At 35.3% G+C, this 18,490-nt stretch overlaps 1 protein-coding gene across 1 annotated transcript in view; it reads left to right on the top strand.

The window, feature by feature from the left end:
* Nucleotides 1-18,490, top strand: part of PDZRN4 (PDZ domain containing ring finger 4) — a 591,189-nt gene that overhangs the window by 175,529 nt on the left and 397,170 nt on the right. The gene's annotated exons all lie outside the window — the stretch shown is intronic.

Raw genomic sequence — 18,490 nt, 5'->3', positions numbered from 1 at the left:
AGAGTAGCTAAAGCAGGTGAAAGAAATGATGAAATAAAAGAGCTGAACAGATTTCAAAGGGCAGCTTAAGAAGAAAAAATATTACAGTGAAATGTGCAAAGACCTGGAATTAGGGGAAAAAAAAAAAAAGGGTGTGTGTGTGAGGAGAAACTTGCTCACCATTTCTCAAGCTGAAAGAACTGAGGAAAAAAATTCAGACTTGGAGTTGCAATATTGAAGGATTCTATGGGCAAAATATTAAATGATGTAGGAAACATCAAATGAAGGTGGATGGTTTTTGTGGGTGGGACTGGTAATTAGGGCCATGAAATCAAATGTGGATGAACTGTTGAATTTAAAACATATTTTCTTTGTAAATTTACACTCAAAGTACAATAAAATAAAGTAAAAGATATAGGGAATACACAGTGTCTATATCCAAAAGAACTAATCAACATTTGATTTCATAATGATATTCAGGTTCAGAAGGTAGCATATGATCAAGAACCGATGGTAATGAAGAAGTCCAAGCTATAGTGAAGGCATTGGCAAAAAAACAAACCATCAGGGATTGACAGAATACCCACTGAGATGTTTCAACAAATGAGTGCAGTACCAGAAGCTCCCACTTGTCTATGCTAAGAAATTTTGAAACAGCTCCCTGGACAAGTGAGTAGAAGAGATTCAAATAAAAATTATGTAATAGAATACAGAAATAATTGAACAATATTATTCATATCACAAGCAAGTGAAATTTTTCTGAAGATAGTTAAAAAATTATACATCAACAAGAACTGATAGAAATACAAGGTGGATCCAGAAGAGGACCTGGAATATGAAATATCATTGCTGATGGCAGATGGATCTTGACTAAAAGCAGAAAATACCAGAAAGATGCTTACCTGTGTTTGAATGAGTATTCAAAATCATTCAGTTTTGTAGATCATAACAAATTATGGATTATATCGTGAAGAACAGGAATTCCAGGACAGTTAATTGTGCTCATGAGGAACCTGTACACAGACCAAGAGGCAGTCATTTGAACAGAACAATGGGATATTTGTGTCATTTAAAATCAGGAAAACTGTGTTGTGTATTGTGTCCTTTCACCATAATTACTCAGTCTGTATACTGAGAAAATAATCTGAGATGCTGTACTGTATGATGAAGAACATGGCATCAGGATTGGAAGAAGACTAATTAACAACCAGAGATATGCAGATGTCACAAACTTGTTTGCTGTAAGTGTAGAGGACTTAAAGTGCTTACTGATAAGGATCAAAGACTACAGCCTTCAGTGTGAACTACACTTACATAAAGAAAACAAAAATCCTCAGAACTGACCAATGAGCAACATAATGATAAAAGGAGAAAATACTGAAGTTGTCAAGCATTTCATTTTACTTGGATCCACAATCAACATCCATGGAAGCAGCAGTTAAGAAATCAAATGACGTATTGTATTGGGCAAATCTGCGTCAAAAGACCTCTTTAAAGTGTTAAAAAGCAAAGATGTCAATTTGAGGAACAATTTGTGCCTGACTCAAGCCAAGGTATTTTTAATTGCTTCATATGCTTCCAAAAGCTGGACAATGAATCAGGAAGACTGAAGAAGAATTGATGCATTAGAATTATGATGTTGTCAAGAAATATTGACTGTACACTGGAGTGCTAGAAGAACTAACAAATATTGGAAGAAGTACAGCCAGAATGCTCCTTGGAAGAGAGGATGGTAAAAATTATTGTCATGTACTATGGACATGTTATCAAGGGGGACCAGTCCCTGGAGAAGCACATCATGGTTGGTAAAGTAGGGGGTCAGCAAAAGAGAGAGAGACCCTCCATGAGATGTATTAACACAGTGGCTTCAAAAATGTGCTCAAGTAGCAGTGGCCATGAGGATGGTGCTGGACCAAGCCGTGTTTCGTTCTGTTGCACACAGGGTTGCTATGAGTTGAAACTGCCTTAATGGCACCTAACAATGACAAGCTAGGGTGCTACATATCCCAACCTGATCTCTTTTTTGCCTTAATTCCTAAAAATCTAATTCAAATTCTGTTTTCATTTTAGTAGTCTGTTTTTTGGATTATCTAGTTGCATTTACTCCTTTGTTTTGTTTGTCTGAGTGTCTCTTTGAATTTTTGTTTTCTGGATAGAATGTGATCTGTCTTGATCATTATATTTTAAATAAATAGACTTTCTCATGTCTCCTTAGAAGATAAAAAACATAATAAGATCATGATCACATGTGTAAATGTGAAAAATTAATCTTCACTTTCTTTGAAAAGAGATGATCTCATCCTCAAGAATATTTTGACAGTTGTATAATTTGGTCATTTGAATAATTATATTTAGCTTTCTAGGTGGAAAATATAATTTTATCTTTATGTGGATGGATTTGGGTATAAACTAATAAAACTACCTCTCCACCCTGTGAGAGTATCAGAATATATATATAGATATATATATACACATATGTATACATACACATATATACATATACATATACATACATATATATGTATGTAATATGGGAGCTCTGGTAGCGTAGCAAGCTAAGGCACTTGACTGCTAACCAGAAGGCTGGCAGTTCAAACCTACCAGCCACTCCCTCGGAAACCCAAGGAGGGGTTGCTATGAGTCGGGTCTGACTCAACAGCACATAACAACAACAACATTGTTAGTAGTATACTACATACAATATTGCAGCCCATAATTTTAATTAGATGAAAATATATGTGAAATTAAATTTGGAAATTTGGCCTTCATTAAAATTACTAAATAAATGTTGATTTAACAGATCCCAATTCTGATCTTTTTTTGTGTAAATATTGAAAACAAATATCGTGTCATTTTAAAAATCTTCGTAGTAGTATTACCGCACTACTAAAATAATGAAAAACATGGCAGAGAGCAAATGAGGCCAATCAAGTAGATATGTGTGTCCATACTCTGCTCTAACTGGTGATGAAGGGGGCTAGATCAGTCGTTGCATTACTTTCCTTCAGGACATCTGGGTCTTATCAAAATATTGCATTTCTTTTAAACCCAGCAGGAAAAAGCACTGTGGTTTACCCTCAAGGTTAGCATCTCAGTTGCAGATTCAAATTGACAAGAGGACTATGCTGGAACGATCTTTTAGGGATAGAGTATGCCATAATAGAAACATCGAAATAAAATAATTCCTCATTGTTACTAGAAAGATCAAAGTAAACCAGTTTTTAAAATACAAATATTTATGCGTATTATTATTAGATGAAAATATTGACCCCATTCTTGAAATTTGCATAAGTCCTTTAGTTAAGTTTGATAGAAATCTAAAACAGCAGGTGATAAAAGGACAACAAAATAGAATGAAGTCCAAAGTAATGAAGATAGTGAAATTGAATGGCCCTAAGGTAAAAAGAAGATGAAAAAGTAATATTTTTTGTGCTAGATAAAGAGATAGATCTTCTTATTGTTCTAGAAAATAAAAGCAAGAAATAATCATAACCATTCTGTAGGATAAGAAGAGTAAGATAAATTTTCATAAACTCTGAAATGATAACATTGTACTTTAAATCAGTCATAAAATCACTTTTATCCAAAAATACATCATGAATAAAGTAACAAATGCTATACTTTGAATAGTTGTATTTTTCTTTCCTAGTAATGAGGTATAAAATGTCTGAACATCATCTGTACATTTTTATGATAATACACATCAGTTACATTTTATGAAAATAACTGTAAAACTTCTCACCGATTTGTGATTATTAATTTTCTAAAAGCTTAAGTATTAAATTACAGATGAACCTAAGTAAGTATGATAGTGTAACTTCTATGTTGTTGTTGTTGTTATGTGCCGTTGAGTCAGCTCTGACTCATAGCGACCCCTCCTTGGGTTTCCGAGGCAGTATCACTACGGAAGTAGGATTGCCCAACCTTCCTTCCGAGGAGTGGCTGGTGGGTTTGAACCGCCAGCCTTCTGGTTAGCAGTCAAGTGCCTTAGCCACTATGCTACCAGAGCTCCCAGTGTAACTCCTATACAGGATATGATTTTTGTACCATAAAGACATGGTCTAAAAATTTAGCTGTAAGACTCAAAAAAAAAAAAAGATTCAGTTTACTTCTTTTGAATTATAAGTGCTCAACTTTTATAGACATTTGTCTTTCTAATTGAACTTCCACAGATCACTTATGTAGAAGTCCTCCCTTACAACATTAAATGACAAAGGAATTTAATTTTTTGTCTCAGCTGACGTTTTCTGTATGATCTCATAATATACCCTGACAGGAAATGTTTAAATAATATTTTTACTGCAATAAAAATCAGATAATTTTTCCTTCTTTCATTTCTCTGCATGTTGTTGTTCTGTGCCGTCGAGTCGGACCCAACTCATAGCAACCCCTCCTTAGGTTTCCGAGGCAGTATCACTATGGAAGTAGATTGTCCCATCTTGCTTCTGAGGAGTGGCAGGTGGGTTTGAACCACCAGCCTTCTGGTTAGCAGTCAAGTGCCTTAGGCACTACGTGCAAATACCAGCAAGTTCTTAAATGTTTCTTTAACCATTATACTATTTATACCTCACTTTATCAAATCATTATCTGTGTAAATTTTTATGTAAAACAAGTTTTTCAAAATTAGGACACATTTTAAATTTGGGAAACAGTCAATTGCTTTAATCAGTAATTGTTATGTTCCAACCCCCATCCCCTGTTGTTTCATTAACTTTTATTGTGGTTTGGATGAGAGTTTACAGAGCACATTTATTTTCCATTCAACCATTTATATGCGTTTTATTTTGTTACATTGGTTGCAACCCCCTTAATTTAACAGGACTCTTCCCTCTCCCTGCCTGGGTTCTTTATTTTCATTCATCTTTCTTTCCTACCTGTTCCTTTCTCTATGCTTTGTTTTGGGGCAAATGCTGCTCTTTTGGTCTCATGGTAAAGGTTATCCCTGGATATGGTGTCAGTTTTATCATGTTTAAGGGCCACTGTCTCAAGGATTCCACCAATCTCTATCAGACCGGTAAGTTTGGTCTTGTTTATGAATTTGAACTTTGCTCCACTTTTTACCACCCCACTCCCCGCTCTGTCCACGATTCAGATCAGAGCAGCTGATAGTGGTAGCATGGCATTATGTATTTCTTCTCCTCTCAGGGTAGTGAAAGCTGTCACTCATGTGGTCCATTAGGCTTTTAGACTAATTGTTTCCTTGTGTCTTTGATTTCCTTCACTGTTTTTTGCTCCAGATGGGAAGACACAAATATTTGCATCTTAAAAGCTCACAAGATTTTATGACCCCAGTACCTAATCGCCAAAGCACTACATAGAACATTATTTTGGCAGATTTTGTTATGTCAGTTGACTAAATGTCCCTTGAATTTGTGGTCCTCAGCCCCCCAACCCAGTAACTCATTCCCTCAAGGTGTTTGATTATGTCTAACAAGTTTTCAAAACTTTGCCCCGTGTATGCATGCTCTACTCTATCCCTGGATGTGTTTGCAGCACATACAATTACATATGTAGAAATATGCTCTGCCAAACCTATGTATACTCATGAATATATTCTCATTCATCTTCTCACATCTGATCAACTTGCATATCTACCTATGTATCTACTCATAGATTATTGTTTTTATTACTGTTTTTTGCAAGACTGTATTTAATAGTAGATCTTGAGACCCCAGGCCCAGCAACTCATTCCCTCATTCTTTTGGGTGCAGCTAAGAAGTTTTCATAAATTTTTTCCTGTGTATACTCTACTATATTCATGAATTTATTTGCAGAAAACATAAATACTTATGTAGAAATATCTTCTTTCAAAACTATATATAGTTTTAGGTGTAGTTCATTCACCTGTCCAAACCTGTTCAGCTTGTTTTCTACCTATGTATCCCCTGGTAGATTATTGTTATTACTGTTATTGTAGGATATGTATGTAATAGTATTTACCTTTGTTGCCTTTAACACTTGTGCTCCTCCTGGTGTCTTCCTTTGCCTTGATTATTTTGTCGACTTTCCCCTTAGTGAGAGCTCTGGTAGCATAGTGCCTAAGGCATTTGACTGCTAACCAGAAGGCTGGCAGTTCGAACCCACCAGCCACTCCTCGGAAGGAAGGTTGGGCAATCTATTTCTGTGGTGATACCGCCACAGAAACCCAAAGTTGGTTAGCTAAGTCAGATCCAACTCAACAGCAGTGAATTTCGTTGTTTTTTTTTTTTTTTTTTTGGTTTCCCCTTATTGGACATTGCCTTTTGCTTCACACAATTTAGCATGTGTTTACTCTCTAGTTAGTATTTTCCATCTCTTTCCCTTCCATCCCTGGTCACTATCAAAGAATGTTTCTTTTTGTGTGTAAACCTTTTTTTTTTTTTTTACTTTGTATGCTGTTGGTCTCATACAATATTTGTCCTTTTGTGATTGGCTTATTTCACTCAGTATAATGTCGTCCAGGTTCAGCCACATCATGAGGTATTTCGCAGGTTCTTAGTTATTCTTACTACATTGCATAGTATTCCATTGTGTGTATCTATTCATCTGCTGATGGGTACTTAAATTGTTTCCATGTTTTTGCTATTGTGATTAATGCTGCCATGAATATAGGTGTTCGTACATCTCTTTGTATTACAGCTCTTCTTTCTCTAAGATATATACTAAGTAGTAGTATTTCAATTTCCAGCTTTTTAAGGAAATGCCATACCATTTTCCACAACGTTGTACCATTTTACAGTCCCACCTGCAGTGTATGAAAGTTCCAATTACTCCATAACCTTGACAGCATTTGTTGTTTTCTACTGTTTTGAACTTTACTATTACTGAAGGAAGGTTGGGCAATCTACTTCCGTAGTGATACTGCCTCGGAAACCCAAGGAGGGGTCACTATGAGTCGGATTCAACTCGGCACATAACAACAACAACATTACTGCTAGAGTGAGATGATATCTCATTGTTGTTGCATTTTGAATCTCTCCCACCAGCCACTTCATAGGCGAAAGATAAGGCAGTCTGCTTCCATAAAGCTTTACAGCCTTAAAAACCCCATGGGCTAGGGCCAACTCGATGGCACATAACAAAAACAACAACACAGGGTTGCTGTGAGTTGGAATCAACTCAATGACAGTGGGTTAATGGCTAATAATACTGACTATTTCATCATAGATATGTTGACCCCAGTATGTCTTCTTTGGTGAAGTATCTATTAATGTACTCTGCCCATTTTTTATTGGATTGTTTGTTTTTGTGTTGTTGAAGTGTTGACGTTTTCTATAAATTTAGAGATTATGTCATTGTCAGATATGTTGTTGCCAATTTTTTTTCCCCAGTTTTTAGTTCTCTTTTTACTATCTTGGAGGCATTGGTTGATGCATATAAATGTTTAATTTTAAGAGGTGTTAGTCCTCTAGTTTATCTTCTGCTGTTTGTGCATTTTTAGTTAGGTTTGATAGACAATTTATGCCATAAATTAGGGCCCCTAAGTTTGCTCCTGTTTTTCTTTGATGCTGTTTATAGTTTTAGGTTTTATATTTAGATCTTTGATCTATTTTGAGTTCATTTTTGTATATGGTATAAGATATGGATCCTGTTTCATTTTGCTGCAGATTGATATCATTTTTGCCAGCACCATATGTTAAAGAAACTATCTCTCCCCAATTCAATGCATTTTGGCTTTTGGTTAAAGATCAGCTGTCATATATGAATGGATTTACTTTTGGGTTTTCAGTTCTGTTTCATTGGCCTATGTGTCTGTTCTTGTAACAGTACCAGATTATTTTAACTACTGTGACTCTAGAGTAGGTTTTGAGATCAGGACTTGTGAGGTCTCATACTTTGTTCTTTGTCATTAATCTTGCTCGGCTTATCCATAATCTCTTTCCTTTCAGTATAAAGTTTGTGATTGTTTTTTCCATCTCCTTAAAGGAAAATGAGAGAGTCTGAATCGAGCTTCCATTATGTCTGTAGATTGTTTTAGGTTGTGTTGACATTTCCACAATGTTAAGTTTCCTATCCATGAGCATGATATGTTTTTCCATTTATGTAAGTCTCTTGGATTCTTGCAGTAGTGTTTTGTAGTTTTCTTTGTATAATATTTTATTCTTTAAAAAAAAAAAAAGAAACAAAAAACACCTCACTGCCATCGAGTTAGATCCAACTCATAGCGACCCCTCATTGGGTTTCTGAGGAGATATCACTACAGAAATAGATTGCCCTATTTCCTTCCAAGGAGTGGCTGGTGGGTTTGAACCGCCAGCCTTCTGTTATTAGTCAAATGCCTTAGGCGCTGCCACCAGAGATCCTTTTTATTCTATGGTAAGGGTTATTCTTAAGCATTTCATCTTTTGGGTGATAATTGTAAATGGTATTATTTTCCTAATTTCCTTTTTAGAGTTTTCTTTGTTACTGTATAGTATTCCAACTAATTTTTGTATGTTTATCCTGTGTCTTGCCACTTTGCTAAATCCTGTTAATTTCAATAGCCTTTTTGTTGAGTCTCTGGGACATTCTATGTATAGGATCATAACATCTGCAAACATACTTTTTCCTTACCAATTTGGATAGCTTTTATTTCTCTTTCTGGCCTTACTGCTGTGGCTAGAAATTCCAATGCAATATCGAATAGGAGTGGTTATAAAAGTCATCCTTGTCTGGTTTCCTTTCAGGAGGAGAACGCTTTCAGTCTCTGTACATTGAGAATAATGCTGGTCATTGGTTTTATGTTGTTGTTGTTAGGTGCCATCGAGCTGGCTCTGACTCATAGTGACTCTATGTTCAACAGAATGAAACACTGCCCAGTCCTTTGCCAGCATCACAATCCTTGCTACACCTGAGCCTATCATTGCAGCCACTGTGTCAATTCATTTCATTGAGGCTCATCACCTTTTTTATTGACCCTCCATTTTACCAAGCATGATATCCTTCTCTAGAGAATGGTCCCTTCTGACCATATGACAAAAGCAGGTGAGATGAAGTCTGGCCATTCTTGCTTCCTCATCAGAGAGTTCCAATGCTGCTTCTTCCTCAGGAATGTGTTCTGGGTCTGTATCCTGCTCCCTTGTTTCTACCACTTTGTCCTGCTTCTTTGTATGGACTGTGATGGTCTGTTGTTTTTGAGGCCTCGTGGCGTTGTTGTATTTAGATCTCTTAACTGTTTGTGAAGAGCAGCCAAGGGTGAATCAGGCTCTTCTTGGTGGTTTTTTTATCATTGGCCCATTGGTGGAGAAGGAGGTAGTGGCTCTCACTCAGTAAGTGAAGTTGTAGGAGATGTGGGTGTAGTTGTGTCTTATGGAGACTGTTGTTGTCTCCCACTCAGTTAGACACAAATTAAAATTGAATAACCATCAAAAAACTAAAAGCCCATGAAAAACACACCATGTAATCACACAGGAACAGTAACCAAAAAAAGAAAAAAGGGATAAAGAAGAAAAACAAGAAAACTTGCAATATCTGGGGATAGGGCACTAAGAAAAAAAAAGTAGATGAGCAGAATAATAAATGAAAAAAAAAATGGGAAAAATGCAAATAGAAAAACAAGGAACATGGTTAACCATGAGAAAAAAAGGGGGAAAAGAAAAAAAATAACCTTAAATTTAAAAACAAAAAAAATTTCAACCAGGCACAGGGAAAAGAAAAAATGCTGAAAACTAGGACCTGGGAGGGGAAGATTAAGAATAATAATATAAAGGGCAAAAATATTACTAATATTAGTTGTTTTAAGACAGACAAATACAAGCAAACTAATCACCAGAAAATAGAAAGCGAGAAAGAAAAAAATAAAAATAATAAAAGAGGAAAAAAAAAAAAATCGGTGGAGAACAGGGCAGGGCACCCAGGCTCTGTCTGAGCACACAGACTGTGATGGAGTTCCTGTGGGCCCACAAGCAAACTAATCACCAGAAAATAGAATGCGAGAAAGAAAAAAAATAAAAAAAGAGAAAAAAAAATCGGTGGAGGACAGGGCAGGGCACCCAGGCTCCGTCTGAGCACACAGACTGTGATGGAGTTCCCATGGGCCCAGGAGTTAGGTGGGAGTGGGGGATGGCCACACCTCCATTCACCAAGCAGGTGTGGGATATAAGAGTAACAAGAGGAATGTCATACCTTTTCAGTCTTGCAGGTCCCAAGTGTCCTTGGGGTTACTGGAATGCAGAATGTGTTCTTAAGCCCCAGGAATCTGCAAGAGCACTGTGCCTTTAAATATCAAAATAGTCAAGCCACTTTTTAAACCTTCAAAATGGAGGAGCTCTCCAGATCGGCAAAAGTCCACAGCTCAGCCCACCTTTCTCTTCACCTCTGGAGGACTTTCTTTAGGATTTCTTGTAAGGTTGGTCTGGTTTTTGTGATTTCTCTTAACTTATTTTTATCTGGAAATGTCCTAATTTCACCATCTTATTTGAAGGAAAATTTTGCCAGATATGTAATTCTTGGTTTGCATTTTTTTTTTTTTTTCTTTCAGAGTTTTATATTTGTCATCCATTGCCTTCTTGCATGCATTGTTCATTCCAAGAAGTAAGCACTTAGTCATCATATTGGTTCTCCTATGTAGGTAACATTTAGTTTTCCTTAGCTGGTTTTAGGATTGTTTTTGGTTTTGGAATGTGTGCTTATGTCTTGGTGATTTTCTTTTGAAATCTAGCCTATTCAGTTCTTTGAGCTTCTTGAATGGATATCTTCTCATTTTTCATGATATTAGGGATGATTTCTTCCAATAAATCTTCTACAGTTATCTCTGTGATATTTTTGTCACTTCCTATCCTTTAATTCTAGTCATGTGTAAGTTATTCCTCTTGATGGTATATCATAATTTTTAGTCTTTTTTCATTCTTTTTATTGTTTTTCTGATTGTTCCTCTAATAGATTAAAGTTAAGAGATTTATCTTCAATTTTGGTGATTCTTTCTTCCATTGATTTAATTCTCCTACTTTTTCCTTCCAATGCAGGTTTTATTTCCGAAGTTTTTGTATTAATCTTTTGGATTTCTAGTTGCTGTTTTTGTGTGGTTTATAATTGTCTATTTTGGTAATTTATTTTTGAATTGTTTTCCTGAAATTTTCTAGAGTTTTGTGTATATTTTCTTTGATCTCTTTCTTAGTTTGTTGAAGGATCTTAGATATAATTCTCTTGCTGGTGGAGCTGCCAGTGGAGGGTAGACGAGTGGGTGACTGGAGGAATGGACACTGGCTGCAGAAACAGTGGCTGTGAGGGTGAGGTTGGGAAAGCAGCAAGAGGAAGTGAGGAAGGTGGAATGAAGTGTGCCCAGCCTCAATCACTGTTCAGCCTGTCTGAGCAGCAGCTGCAACCCAAGCTTCCCAGCCCCTGCTGCTGCTGCCTGCCTACCTGACATATAAGGCTTGAGAGCTCACACAGAGAGTCATGGCATCTGTATTACCTGCCTGTATCCCACCTGTGGTCCAGTGCTGCAAGAGTCACTGTTTGGGGTGTTTAAAACCATTTGAGGGATATTAAAAATAAAAGAAGAGATGCTTCCCCTTTAAATAAAAATATCTTTATGGGAGCACAGATGTATGTGTGGTTGGACATGCCTGCATGGATACTTAGTGATGCACACTTGTAATTATGCTCTCGATCTTTCTTGTTCAATATAGTAATATCTAGTCTTTTGTGGCTATTGAGCAATTTAAATCAGGAGAATTTGCATTGAAATGTGTCAGTTTTTAAAGATACATTATAAGGAATAACATACTTGTTATTTCACAGTATTAAGTATATTTTGGGTTAAATAAGGTATATTATTCAAATTAGTTTTACCAATAATTTTTACTTTTTAAAATGTGACTCTTAGAATATTTTAAATTACATAGATGGCTTTCATATATACTCACGTTATATTTACATTGCACAGTGCTGGTCTAAGCACCCATCTCCAGTGCATCTATTTTATAAGTTAATGTAGTTTACTAAATATCTTTCTTTAAGTATGTAGCAGCTGGGGAGTCATTTAAATGTATATTATTCATATTCATGAAGTAGTATTTGAAGCTTTATAGCATGATGATTACCTTTACTTATTTTTGTACAATATACTAACTTTGAAATATATATTCCAGAGCCTTAGACTTTATAACATATCATTATGTGTTAATTTAGTGACATTTAAGCCCTTACTTTAAAAAATTAGAAAACCTTATGTTAGAAACCAATATTTCTAAGAGTTATATTTGTACTAGTGTGTTGATAAGTCAATTTTTTAACTATTATCTTATGTCAATTTTAAAAAATATATAATCACTACTCTCTGAGGAAATGAGACAAGACAGGTGAATGAAGGAAAAGGGGACCAGGCAGGATCTGGGAACTTAACACTATAAACTAACATCAATAAAGTTGACCACTATGGACAGTCAGAAAGAACAAAGGCACCTTCTATAGAAGATCAGCTAAGGGTCAAAAGAGGGATGATTTTCAATACCCAGAGTTTTATAAGTTTTCTTAAATACTATTTTTACAAAAGAGTCTATACATTGATGTTATTTTTGGGGTTTAGATGTTGTGAATACAAAACATTAGAGTGATCCTAAAAATATGGTTACTTTAACTAATGGTTTAATTTGTTGATGTTAGTTACCACTGACTTGGCTCCAATACTTGTGTAACAGAACGAAACATTGTCCAGTCCTGTACCATCTTCATGATTATTGGTGTCTTTGAGTCCATTGTTGCAGTTTCTGTGTCACTCTGTCTCATTGAGGGTTTCTTTCATTTTTGCTTACTCTCTACTTTATGAAACATTTCCTAGCAATTAGTCTTTCCTAATGATGTGTTCAAAGTAAAAAAGTCAAAGTATCACCATACTTGCCTCTAAGGAATATCCTGATAGTATTTCTTCTAAGACTCATATGTTTGTTCTTTTGGCACATCATGGTATAGTTTAAGTTAGGTTTGTTAATATGGGACATAGACTATAGTAAGAAACAAGCATATTTAAAGTGCATGTGTCTTAGAAAATTGAATATAAAAGCATTGAAATAGCCTTTTAGAATGTTTTCAGATTTTTTTTTTTTTTGACTCTTAAATTCATAGATAAATGTTTTTCTACTAGAGTTGCTTTCAAAATTTTTTGGCCATGATCAACAGTAATATGTTTATATCAGAAACACACACAGACACAGTATACCTAACCATACTTATCCTTATTACATTTGATATTTAGTATTTTAAGTGTTATATTTAATTCAAATATGTACATTTAGCATTTTATATTTGAACATTTAAATCCCTTTAATATTTTCTATCTATTTAATATTCTTTCATTAAAAAATCTGGTCATGATTCTCTAAATTGACTTCACAACTCATTAATTAAAAACATTCCTTAATTAAGAAAAAAACAAACAACTATTCTATGTAAGGGTCAGGCAGCTGGCATCACAAAGTCAAACTTGAAGACTGAGCATCAAAGAATTAAAAAGCAAGTAGAATGTTTCACCCACATGGGATTAGCCCACCCTGCCACAGAAAGGAAAAAGGGATCAGAAAGCTCTCAGCAACAGACACCCAATATTGCAGTCAATTGTAATTCTGATGCAGGTATAGTCTGTCTAGTAAATTTCCTTCCAAAAAAACCAACATATTCCTGACCAGATACTCCAAGTAAGGCAACTATACATCCCTGCTTAGATTCAGTAAATGAGGATGAAAGAATTCCTCATAAAAGCAGACTATAAATGGAATTTTTAAAGGAGAATTAAATACCATCAGCTAAAACTGATGGAATTATATAATATGCAACAAGATATTCAAGTGTTAATAAAGATATTCAAATACATTAATTAAATTCTGTATATCAGCAAGAAAATGAAAAAAAAAAAAATTGACAACATTGAATGATGTATTATTTGATCCTGAACATCTGAGTTGAATTATTTCTCTCCCAATGTTTTCAATCAGTTTCTCTCCAAGGGAATATGGTCATTTACAATTTCTATTTTTCTTGATTGTGCAATTTCACTTTATTTTTATTTCCCCTGCTTTCCCCCTGTTAAAGAAAAGGCATTTTTTTCCTTCCAATTTTACTACCCATTCTGCTTTGCTAAATTGAGGTGGGAAGTGCAGCATTGCTCTTGCATTGTTCAGTCCATTTTCCATTTCTCTTTGTCCCTGACAATGCTTTCTTTTCTTCAGCTGGTGGTGATAGGCAGTAAGACTGCACATACCCTCCTGTGGGCTTGTTCCTTTAGGGACTTTCCTTTTTCAGTTAATACATACCAGAAAAGCGCATGCTTCATTCTGTATTTATTTGAAGTTAATTTCTGCTAAATATTTCCCTCTGTACCTGAGACACTGACTTTTAGCACATTTGTTTAAAGGGTATCTCTTAGAACTGCAAGAGTATGCTCCTGATTTTTACTGCTTTAATTTTGGGGAAGTCATTAGAGCTGTGAACATCAAACTGAGAGGCCTGTTCAATTTGAATAAAACCTTTGTACTACTTGGGAATAAAAGCAGTAAACAGAGAAAAGCCTGTGGGTTTTCAGCACACCCCTAAACCTGTGGGTTAAGGGCAGGGGTTTAAGGTTGAAATGACCACTATCTGTTTTAGCTCTCTATCTCTCTGTCGGTACAGAGCTTAAAATCACTTCCATAACTACTATCTTCCCAGTGACATTACCTTTGAAAATAAACTCACTAATTTTAAACTGCTCAGTCTTTATATATTGGCATTTATGTATGAGTGTCCAATTATAAATAAATAAAGGTAGTTGTTTATCATTTTTTTTTATCATGTTGTTTATATTTTGCTAAATGTAGAGTAAGTGTTGTGTTATTTGAAGCTTGATGGATGCTTATTAGCTGAAATAAACCTAGAAAATATATTTGGTATGAAAATATATTTGGTATGAAAATATAGAACTGCAGAATTTGGAAGTTTGTCGTAAAACATCTCAACTTTGTTTAAAAGGCTAGTTGTCACTAATTTGCTTCTATCTGCATAGCCTTTAAAAGTGTGTATCCAAATTCTTCCTACGAGCTCATTAGCAAAGAGGCTGTCATTGTTTTCATTGGTATTTGTAAGATTTCCAAACAGCAACATTCCCTGCAGGGAAAGGTAAACTAAATCTGTATTCAAAACAGACCAACCTTATAAGTAAATGCATAATATATCCAATAGGGCCCCCTGGAACATTACACTTAGGAAGACAAGAGATCATCATGAGGCAGCATTGAGACAAAATTAAGTGGATGGGTTTTGTGTGTGTGCATGCATGCGCGTGTGTTTGTACGTGTTTGTTTGTGACTGGGTATGAGACTTTTTTTAGAGAGAGGTCACTAATGGATTTAGTAACTTGATCAAATTTGGGTACTGTAAAATAGAATGAACCATGTTGATGAACTTCAGAAATTTGTCTTGTCTTTGAGTTTGACATGCTTGTCAACTCCATTTCAACTTTAAAGTTCCTTATATGTAAATAAGTTTATGGACAAAATTAGAATAATACCACATCTTCTCCATAGCATGCTCTGCTGGTTATTTAGTACTATTGTTTGATGTTTATTCATTTGGGAGGCCTCAGGAGGAAAATTCCCTCTGAGGGAATGATAGTTGCCAATTTTTTGGGGGGGGAGTAGCCATTCTTACAAAGTTGTTGGGACTATATTTGAGACATTATGTGTTTTCATTGTGTTCTTCCCTAGCTAAAGTCAATTTGTAATACCTATAGATTCCATGGTAATACTTTATGTAAGCTAATATTCTAAGATACACCTGCCATCTTACATTACTGAAGAGTAAATTTCATCAAAGAACATATATTTGACAGAGCATGTGCTTACAGATCCCATGGTAGCTAGTAAAATTTTCTCCAGCTAACTTAATTCAACCATCTTAGTCACTTTTAATCAATCCCCTAATCATATTTTCAAAAGTCAGTTTAACATATTGTTCATGACATTAACTATATCTAGTGTCATTTTTGGTGTGAGTTTGTGTGCGGTAATGAGGTGTTAATGTGTTTTTTTTTCTTTAATATAATCATGGAATAATGCTAAAATAATGACTACTAAAACAGGCAAAATGAGATTCTTAATTGCTGATTAAATTATTTGTGTAGATTCCATAAGCAAATATTGTGTTGTCTGACATTGTTTATACAAATTCAGTTCCACTAAACTTATGAGGACATAGATAAAATTATCATGCAAAGAAATATTTTAGGAGGTTAAAATATCAGTCATGGCAAAACAGTATTTTACTTAGGTTGCTCAGACCTGACTCCTAATTGTACCTACTCTCCTCTGTAATTTTATATACATGTACTCCCCAGTTTACCATGATGTTCCTTTCCAATAACTCCGTCATAAGTTGGTTCTGACATAAGTCAAACATCTATTTTTTTTTTAGTTTTCATTATTATTGTCTTTTATTATCAGTATCTTTATAAATCATAACACTGAACATCTGCAAGTGAACATCTGAGAATGATAACATCAACAAATTATGCACTGCAACATTGGATGTTACAAATGTTACTAACAATAATATGTACTAAAAAAGAAACAGATGGTTGAAAGTCCCAGTCTACCTGTACCTGATGCGCTCCTGAATAGCAAATGGCTAGTCTTTGCCAGGAGGCTGGAGTTTTGCTTAATCTTAAAAATTTAGCATACGTAACAATAAAGTGTTCTTTCTTTCTTTGTTTCCTCAAGAAATAAGCTAAACCATTTAAAAAACATTTTGCTGTATAATTTCAGTAACAATGAATAATCTAGAAATATTGTGTATTATTAAAGAGCTTTTTACTTTCATGGTTCTAAAGTTAACATAGTGAGTGTTACTTTGGATGACAAAGTTAAAAAAAAAAAAAAATCCAAAGAATTGGAATGACATGAGCATTGATAACCCAATGCTGCAGAACTCAAGAGTTACCATTGATTGCCTTTTCCCATTATAGGATAAAAGCATTGTCCTAACATTCCAAATATTGCTAAGCCACCATTCTGACCTTTAATTCTTCCCAGCTCTTGAGCCATATGGATGCTGGGTAAGAACAGACTACGTGACTTTGAGCAATCACCTTCACCTCTCTGTGCCCCAGTGTCCACATCTGAGAAATGAAAATATTAAAATTAGGTTAAATCATATAAAATTGCAGTTATGTAGGTCACACGTACCACTTTGATGAGGTTTCTGAGAGCATAATTAGAGGTAATAATAAGAGAAGACAATAATAAGAAACACATGAGCTCTTAATACAATGCCATACATATTGGAATAAACTCATAAGTTTTATTTACTATTCTCATTGTTATTACAATTAGAAAATCCAAGGACTACTTGGTTTATTTTTTCTGAGACTGGAAGAAATATGTTAAAAGAAATAACATCTAGCAGCCTGAAGTAATTCAGAATAAATAAAATTATTTTCTTCTGTTTCTCAAAGTAAGAATAATCAAGTTATTCACATTTCTGTAGAGGAAGTGTTTTTGTATTTTGCATCCATATGCTTTGGTTGGCATCCAGTGCAATACTCTTTCAAGAAATCCCTAAACAAAATTTTTGATGCTACATTTAGACCATGTTGTTGTTGTTGTTATGTGCCGTCGAGTCTGACCCAACTCATAGCGACCCCTCCTTGGGTTTCCGAGGCAGTATCACTACGGAAGTAGATTGCCCCATCTTCCTTCCGAGGAGTGGCTGGTGGATTTGAACCACCAGCCTTCTGGTTAGCAGTCAAGTGCCTTAGCCACTATGCTACCAGAGCTCCCCATTTAGACCATATTACCAAAAAATTGTATTCATACATTTTTAAAGTATACCATATTGAGACACAGAACTGAGAAGTTTAACGGAAGTGGGTTCAAACTCAAATCCTCTGAAATACAAGTAGGCTTTTGGGAAGACCAATTAACATTAACATTATAAATTACAAATTAACCTAGTTGATTTGAGAGGTATAATCAATGCAACAAACCAATCAGAACATATAGAGAGGATATTTAGACTCAGAGAACTTGCATTTGATGATAGTGAAAAACATGGGAGCAGCAAATACATTCAGACATTATTTAATTTATTTTGCTTAATTAAGTGCTGTCTTGTGGTTTTAGAAATGTTAAATATTCTTTTATTTATTTATTTTTCTCCCCCCCTTTTTCCTTTTTTTCTTAATTGTGATTTGGGTGAAGATTTACAGAGCAAATTCACTCTCTGTACAGTAGTTCACATATACTTTGTCTCATGACATTGGCCACGGTTTACCACAATGCAGCAGCTCCCCTCTCACTTCCTCCCCATAGTTATCTCCTCCCAGTGTCCATCCCTCAATGGACTCCTGCCCCCTGACCTGTCTCCCTGTACATAGGCAGCCCTTCTTTCTCAATGATTGTTCTCTCCAAGGAGTGTATCTACCTGAGGTAAGTGTTCAACTCATATGCCTGTATTTTGTTTGGCTGGAAACCACAGGTGTTGGTTCAATTCCAGACCTGAAGGGCTGAAGGGAAGCTAGGGGCCATAGTCTCAGTGGTTCCACCAAGCTCTATTGGACCAGCAAACCTGATCCCTACCCTCCTTT

This window comes from Orycteropus afer, unplaced genomic scaffold (assembly GCF_000298275.1).
Source record: "Orycteropus afer afer isolate SDZICR_OR568_19922 unplaced genomic scaffold, OryAfe1.0 scaffold00045, whole genome shotgun sequence".
Lineage (NCBI taxonomy): Eukaryota > Metazoa > Chordata > Mammalia > Tubulidentata > Orycteropodidae > Orycteropus > Orycteropus afer.
The sequence above is the reverse complement of the archived record's forward strand: the minus strand, read 5'-3'. Positions and strand labels throughout refer to the sequence as shown.